Source organism: Vollenhovia emeryi, unplaced genomic scaffold, assembly GCF_000949405.1.
Source record: "Vollenhovia emeryi isolate VEMERY1.0 unplaced genomic scaffold, V.emery_V1.0 DF939314.1, whole genome shotgun sequence".
NCBI classification, from domain to species: Eukaryota; Metazoa; Arthropoda; class Insecta; order Hymenoptera; family Formicidae; genus Vollenhovia; species Vollenhovia emeryi.
In genome coordinates this window covers 65753-73016 of record NW_011967052.1, presented here as the reverse complement: position 1 = coordinate 73016, position 7264 = coordinate 65753, and the positions used below count along the sequence as shown (strand labels likewise).

At 42.3% G+C, this 7264-nt stretch overlaps 1 protein-coding gene across 5 annotated transcripts in view; it reads right to left on the bottom strand.

Moving 5' to 3' along the window:
* LOC105558759 (probable beta-hexosaminidase fdl) overlaps positions 1 to 7264 on the bottom strand; it is a 67660-nt gene that overhangs the window by 57097 nt on the left and 3299 nt on the right. Inside the window, exon 1 of one of the 5 annotated variants that reach the window (XM_012006643.1) lies at positions 3751 to 6641. The exons of 2 other annotated variants lie outside the window; for them this stretch is intronic. The gene's annotated coding sequence lies outside the window, so the exon portion shown is untranslated. Of the gene's footprint in view, positions 1 to 3750; positions 6642 to 7264 lie in introns of those variants that run through there. 2 more of the 5 variants (XM_012006644.1, XM_012006648.1) reach the window with 2 other exon arrangements.

Below are 7264 nucleotides of genomic sequence, written 5' to 3'. Positions count from 1 at the left end.
TATGCCCCGGGTTCCCCTATAATTTACTCTGGTCTCAATACAGTAAGTCAATCTTTTTTAGTTCGATACAGGAGAATAAGAATTATTGAGTTTATTTTGATACTGTCTTATTTTAATACTAAACGAGATTGTGAGAAAATATAAATGCGTCAAGAATACTTTTTGTCTCGGTAACAGAAGTCCTTTCTGTGGGTGCAGGCATCTGAACGAAACAATCGCGGATTAACGCTTACTGCTTACAGCCGAGCGTATTTACAAGTTTACAAATATACAGATCGGTGGATGTTCACTTGAGAGTCTTCCGCCGCGGTGCGACACGGTTGGCTTTAATAGGATATTTTCGGGCGACGAGGGCTTCCTACGAACGCACGCGCGTGTCTTCCGCTCGTGTCGCAAACGTTACGCGACCAATTCGACTTTTCCCCACCCGCGCGCACGTGGGAACGTTATTTGCATTCGCGAGCATGTTTCTGCGCCGTCAATTATCGCAATTGTCACGGCAATTGCGAATCACGTGCGTTAATATCGCGCGCGGACGGAATATACGCCGGAATATATGCAACACATCACGGAAGTGTAATTAACGATCGCTGGAACCACCGCGGCGATTATCAAGTCGCGAAGTTTAACGGCGAGAATATATGCATAAACGATTTCTCGGCGAGCGTTACGTAAGCCGATTTATATTTAATAGCGCCGCGTCTTGCGGCGCGCGCGCGCGCGCAGTATGAAATAACAGCAATTTTATCTTCTGGACCGCATTGGTAGTTACGTAAGTAAATAGGATCGACACATGTCAATTTTGACGAGCGATAAAACCGATCATTCCGATCGTGCGCGCGGGACCGTCTGGAAAAACAACGAGGAGGAAACCCGTCGCAAGAACCGCCTACTATGGAATGAGACGAGAACACCGACAACGAGTGACGCCGCAGTTTTCCTGCCCGCGAACGATTGTATTACGACGTGTCTAATTAACACGCTTTCAGCGGCCCTCGCGCCTTTTCAGCGCGACGCGAGCGCAAAGGCGGCGCCGTCCCTCGATATATTTACACGTAAATTATCTTATCATCTTATCGGTGGCGCGCACACCTTGCATAAACCGCGGCAAAACTATACCTCCCTACGGCGCGCACCGTCTATAAATACGAGCCTCGAGGACGATGAATAATGTCAGCGTGACGAAGTCGCGGCGAAAGAAGACTCGTCGCGCGCGATCGATTAATAATAGCCGGGACTTCATTAAAGTCGAGATTCGCGCGCGGTTAATATCCTCCCTCTCCCCCCCCCTCGAAAATATTTTGTCGCGATAGACTCGGAGTTGATTGTTCCAGCCTCTTGGGAAGTCAACTAATTTTATACGCAGAGGAAAAGATTATTTATCTTTTGAAAACACGTTTGGTCTCAACGTGAAAATCTCGCAATGAGATTGCATCGCGTTAAAGGAAGAAAAGCTTGCTTGAATGGGGCAGTTTTACGTAATTCAATGGAGAAACCGATATGCCTATAATAATTTTCTTGAATGGACAGGGAACAATATCGGATAGAGAACGGCGTATTTTCAAATCGAGGATTGTAGCGTTTAAAATGATTCTCTTGTCGAAATAATTATATTCTTGAGAAGTGACAATCGCAGTATTGCAGCAGGTCGGAGGAACCGGCCCTCGATACCCGCGACCGACGAGACCCGCTCGAAGCGCGAACGCCGCGCGCCGCGGCGTGAGGCGGCGGTTGTGAAACCGCGGCGACGCGCACGGAAGAGGCGTAATCGTATTTATATTAACGCCGATAACGACGCTCGATAGTCGAGGTGATGCCTCGTTGAGCTACTGTAATCACGTTCGCGTACACGTGCCCCGTGGTTTCTCCGAGCAGGGCGAGCCATGCGCGCCCGAGTCGGGTGAATCCCGTCGGTAAACCGTGAAACGAGGCACGCTACCTATTACCGCGGCTGATAGGAATAAATCGGAGAATCGATAGATCAATCTGGATAGAGGAGCCGATTAAGCGTGCCCGCCTCCCCCCCCCTCCCCTCCTCCCCCCCCCCGTCCCGCCGTCCGACGCGCGCGACGGGGTCGGCGACGATATCGCAAATCTCAATGCCGATTATATGCGTACATAACTCAGTTTTATTTCGCGATAATACGGTCGTTGAATCAGCTGACGCGGCAGCGCCGCGATAAAATTACGAAACTGCCGCAATAAAATTAACCGCGCGAGTATTAATTGACGGGAAATTTCACGATTACACACGCGCGTTATTACAACGAACTGGTTGCGGATCCGACTGACGTGTTTGTATTTTCTATCCGGAGAATAGTAAGACAAATACGTCGCCGCGGAAAGAGACGTGGAGGAAGCTTTTCGACCGGCGGGCATTGTTTCGAGGAAACAATTCGATACCTTCGATCTTCGCGTATGTCAGTACGTCTTGAATTAAGACGATAATTCAATCGACAAGCGTTACTTTAAGAAATAATTCCTCCGGTAAATTCGGAGACAAATTGGCGAAGCACCTCTTCGAGGTTCAATTCCCCCCCCCCCCCCCGATTTTCGTGTATCTTAGGAGAAATAGTTTCCTCAATAAACTCGGAAACAAATTAGGTACAGTCTTATTCATTCTTAATGCCTGGGCCAGCATTTTTATTAAATGGCAACTTGCTGACGCCAGTCGAGGAATCAAGAATTTGAATAAGTGTGGAAACGACCTTACTGGCAATTCTTTATTATAATAAATCACAATTGGTTTGTTAATTTAGTTTATATCTTGTTTTTCTGTCCCTCAGACATCTGTAGGTACTTTTGTAAGTCCGTTACCTAAAGAGGACTACTGGCCGAAACGTTGTGATTTGTTATAATAAAGAATTGCCAGTACACCCTCAGAAAGGATTTCTGTTATTGATAGAAAAAGTATTCTTGACGCATTTATATTTCTCGCAACCTCATTTGGTATAAAAATAAGACAGTATCAAAATAAAATCAATAATTCTTATTCTCCTCCATCGAGTCAGAAAAGATTGACTTACTATATTGAGACAAGAGTAAATTATATAAATGTAAATTTATATATTCTTGCGTTTAGAATAAATCTTCCCTTCATCTTACACCGCACGAAGTTGGCGCCACGATATTTCGACAAGAGACGATACTGTCATTTTATTCTAGATCTAGATTTGAGAAATTTCTCTGTAATAAACGTGATTGGCGCTGTATCGATCCTATTTTATGATACATTCAAGAGTAATAGCATTGGATCCAGAAATTTGTTCTGTGGGCGTAAGGTCGTCTCCACACTTATTCAAATTCTGCATTTATATCGTTATCTGTACAAATTACTGAGTTTCAGGCTGTATGTTACCACCCATAGACATAGTAAATATAGACTGAGCGTCCCATTGAATAAGCTGAAGCTCGTGAAGAGCGAGACAGAGAAGATTTAAGAAGACTTTCTTTGTCTGCCTCACCATCGTGACAAAGGAAGAGCAGGCATGATTTTCTTTTACGATAATGTAAGACGGAGAAAGAAAGTCTTCTTAAATCTTCTCTCTCTCTCTCTCTCTTTCTTCACAAGCTTCAGCTTATTCAATGGGACGCTCAGTCTATATTTACCATGTCTATGGTACCACCACAGACTTCTATATGGAAACGAACTACAGCCTGAAACTCACCGATGTATAGATGGGATTAAAGATTATGAAGATGTGAATTCTAGTAAAACTGAGGCCCGGGCATTAATGAATAAGACTGTACCTTCGATTTTCACATCAAATAAGAATCCATTCGCTCTCGCGCATTTTAGATAAAACATTCTTCCCGACGGAGGAGAAATCGGACGAGGAAAAGGTTCACACGGCAATTGCCTTCGAAATGTCGATAACGTCCTACGGTGATAAATAGCCACGCAGTTACGGATTAATTGCCGTAATAGGAGAACGCGGAAAGTTGACGGGTCACTGCATCACGGTCGCTCTTATTTACATGGAGATTAAATACTCTCTTGGCTCCCATTGCAAGCTATCCTCAGGGTCGAGCTGACATCGCGCACTTAAACGTTGCTCGCGCTTAGAATTGAGGTCTCTAAGATCAGTTTCAGAAATTTCCGTTCAGAAACGTCGCGTAATACGATCGAATGTCGAGTCGAATGTGCACTAATCGTCTCGGAGAATTTAATCTCGAAAGATTTATAATCTCATTTAATCGCAATTCGTAAAAAGCGTCTATCTGTATCTTCTTAATAGCAATCAGAATATTTCTGCGATAATTCTGATTAAAAGTGACAACTTTATGACGAAGGATATTTAAAAGGGCCGAAAAAAAGAAACTTTTGTGAAATGAACGAATATAAATAGATAAAGAAAATAGAAATCCCGTTCGATTGATTTGATTTCATGATAATTTAATAACAATGGAAATAGCTTGATAGAATGATTGACTGAAATGTCCTTAAACCTGCCAAGAAGCATCGCAGAGTTTTCAAAGATCCAAATATCGTGTTTCTTCCCCCGGAATCTTAATTTTCTAGAATCCAATTAAGTAACAAATCCTTACTGCCCCGTTGGAACTAGAATTTTATTTCATTTAGCGGCAGAAATGTTCTTTTTCGAATAAAAATTGTATTCCCCAGATTTTAGTTACAAAAACTTTCATCAAATTTTCAAAAGATTCGGCCTCGATTCGATTCCAGGAATCTGTTATTCAGATATTTCTACGATGAAATGTATGCATGAGCTCAAAAAAAATGCATTTTTCCCATATTCTTCAAAATTCTATACGCAACTCGAAACATTTTTTATATTATCTATTTTCTGTCCTATCATGTATTATATATTTTCGTGTGAAAATGTTGCTTTTCCTCGCTAGAACTCACCTTTCGAAAAATCTAAATTATGTTTAAAAAGCGACATATCTAGCACAAGTGAGTAAATGGCTGTAAGTAACGTTTACATCGAAAAGAGAAAATTGTTGAAAAGCCGGTACGTACAAATCGTAAAAGCGATACGCGTATCGTTATCGGAGACAATTTGCAATACTTAGTCAATTTGCAACAAAGTGATACTCTTATCAAGTGCTCACGTAAATTACGCTACTTGCGTAAAACAGAAATGAAAGATAAGAGAACAGCATAATCTTGATAAGAGAGCAGCAAGGTCAGAAACGTCAGAATCTTCGAGTTCGAGTCCGTTTCGGAGACAAAATAAAAAAAACATACTAAACGAATCAAGACACATACACTGATAACTTGTGAGAGCTGAAAAACAGTGATGGTTATAACATTTTTCCTCGTTTTTAACTTTTAGTCTTTCTTACAGTAACCATTACGTACCATTACGTACCACTACAGTAAGCATTCTCCCAGTAATCAGTACGGATTTTACAATAACTATTACGGATTCTACAGTAATGAATATTGTAGATCAACTGATTGACTGTTACTTACTAATCCAGTATTGAATCAGTACTGTATTTCCACAATCATCACGATAAAAGTAATGGTTTTGGTACAAGATTTTATTGAAAATAAAAAACTTTTCCACTAGTTCTTTTTTCTAATTTTTTTTATATGTGGGATTCTAACCTAAGATTTCGGATTACTCTAGTACGCTAACACTGAGCTAACTATTTATATGTATATGTTTTCTACCCTACTGTTAGGCTACATATTATTTACATATTATTTTAATGCTGGTGGTCAACAGTAATGGTTACGGAATTGCACATCATTCAATAATAAAATTGTTCAGTAATCATGTTTTCTTTAATACAATATCGCTTACAACTTTAGTCGTTAGATGGTATTGTATTTTTCAGCAGACATTTTTTTTTTAAGTAAGCATTTGCGTATTAAGATTAAAAGTTGAGAATGAGCAAAAATTTAGAGACTATTACTGTTTTTCGATTCTCAGTGTAGGCAGTCGTGCGATCACGGAATACAAAACTACCGAAACACCAGAAATCGAAGTAAAGTAAGTCGAAAGTTTGCCGGAGGTTCAAGTTTCCGCGCTTCTTCCAACAGATCGTACGTACCCGAAACTCGTGGAAGCCTTTCAATTTTCGCGAATATTCATATCGCGCCAGGCGCGATTATCGGCCGAACGTGTTCCGACGTTACAAAAGAAACATCCGAACGCTGCTCGGCCTTACGTTCACCTTCTCGCGTGAAGGCGGGTGGCCATTAACGAGGAAGAAGAAGACTCCGCTGTTGTACGCGGAAAGAAGCCCAATCAGATACTGGATACGCCTCGCAAATTGCCGGCCAATTATCCCGGTTCTCTCGCACCGTCTCGAGACGGATCGATCTACGAGCGAGCGAACGCAGGCTGGTTTCCGTCGAGCCGCGCGCGTACGCCGCGATGCGTCACGAGCGGAGGAGCGGAGACGTGCGACGGTCTCGCGGCCGAGGAGGAAACGAGGAAAACGCGATCTCCGGATGTGTGTTGCCGTTCTCGAGGATTTCGCGCGGTCGACGCGCGTGCGGGAGGACGTCCGAAGCGCCAAGTTATCCTTCGAACGGGGATAGGAATCAAAATTGTAGCTCGAAACGCGAGGAACGTAAGGCAGAGGAAGGTCTGCGAGTCGCTCAACGCCTGGTTTCACCAGCGTCGCCTAACTTTAAGCTTATTGTTAGATTAATTTGTCCTTCGTCTCTTTCCAACTGTTACTTTAGAAGAAAGAGACAGACGTGAATTAAACCAAGATTAAAGTTAAGCGACGTTTGGCGAAACCGGGCCTTAGGCCTTCTTTGTCTCTTTCCAACTGTTACTTTGGAAAGAGGCAAACGTGAATTAAACTCAGATTAAAGTTAAGCGACATGTGGCAAAACCGGACCTTAATCGTAGACGTGAGGCAAGGCAGAGAAAAACTCGAGTCATATACAATAGCGTTTCACGACTTTTCATGTTTGTCTCTTTCCAATTGTTACTTTAGAACGAGACAAACGTGAATTCAAGTAAGATTAAAGTTAAGCGACGTTTAAAAACTGGGCCTAAGTCGGTCTTATGTCCACTTTCGACCAATGCAGATTAGTTTTAATCCCTGTCTATCTTTTTCCAATTCCTGAGACTAGAAAAAGATGAAAAGTAAGTCAAACCGAGATGGGTAGCAATGGGCATTAGGCCCGGTTTCATCAACGTCGCTTTACTTTAAGCTTAGTTTAATTCGTTGTCTCTTTCCGACTGTTGCTCAAGAAAGAGACAAGCATGAATTAAACTAAGATTAAAATTAAGCAACATTTGGTGAAGCTGGGCCTTAGGTCCGGTTTCACCAA